Here is a 358-nt window from a genome sequence, read left to right as displayed (position 1 = left end):
AACTTTTGTTATAAAAATAATTTAATTTTATAAATCTTTTGTATCATGTATAATTTATACTATCAGAATAAAGTGGACCATAATTTTGAAAAATTTATATTCCTATAATATTATGATAATTAATAATTAATGTGGATGGTTACGTGAATACGTGTGTGATGGGTGAAAGCTTAGTGATGAACGATTGAACGTGACAAGTTACTCCTTTATTCTTTGACGGGACGTTACCAATTAATCCTTTTTCGTATTGAAGAAGTTAGTATTTAATGGATTAGATAGGTTAAATTTGTTTTTTTTTTTTAAAGAGTACAATTAGTACTGCTACACAAAATTACGTTGTTTTTCTTTTTATAATGTG

Source organism: Arachis ipaensis, chromosome B04, assembly GCF_000816755.2.
Source record: "Arachis ipaensis cultivar K30076 chromosome B04, Araip1.1, whole genome shotgun sequence".
Lineage (NCBI taxonomy): Eukaryota > Viridiplantae > Streptophyta > Magnoliopsida > Fabales > Fabaceae > Arachis > Arachis ipaensis.
Note: the sequence above shows the minus strand (reverse complement) of the source record.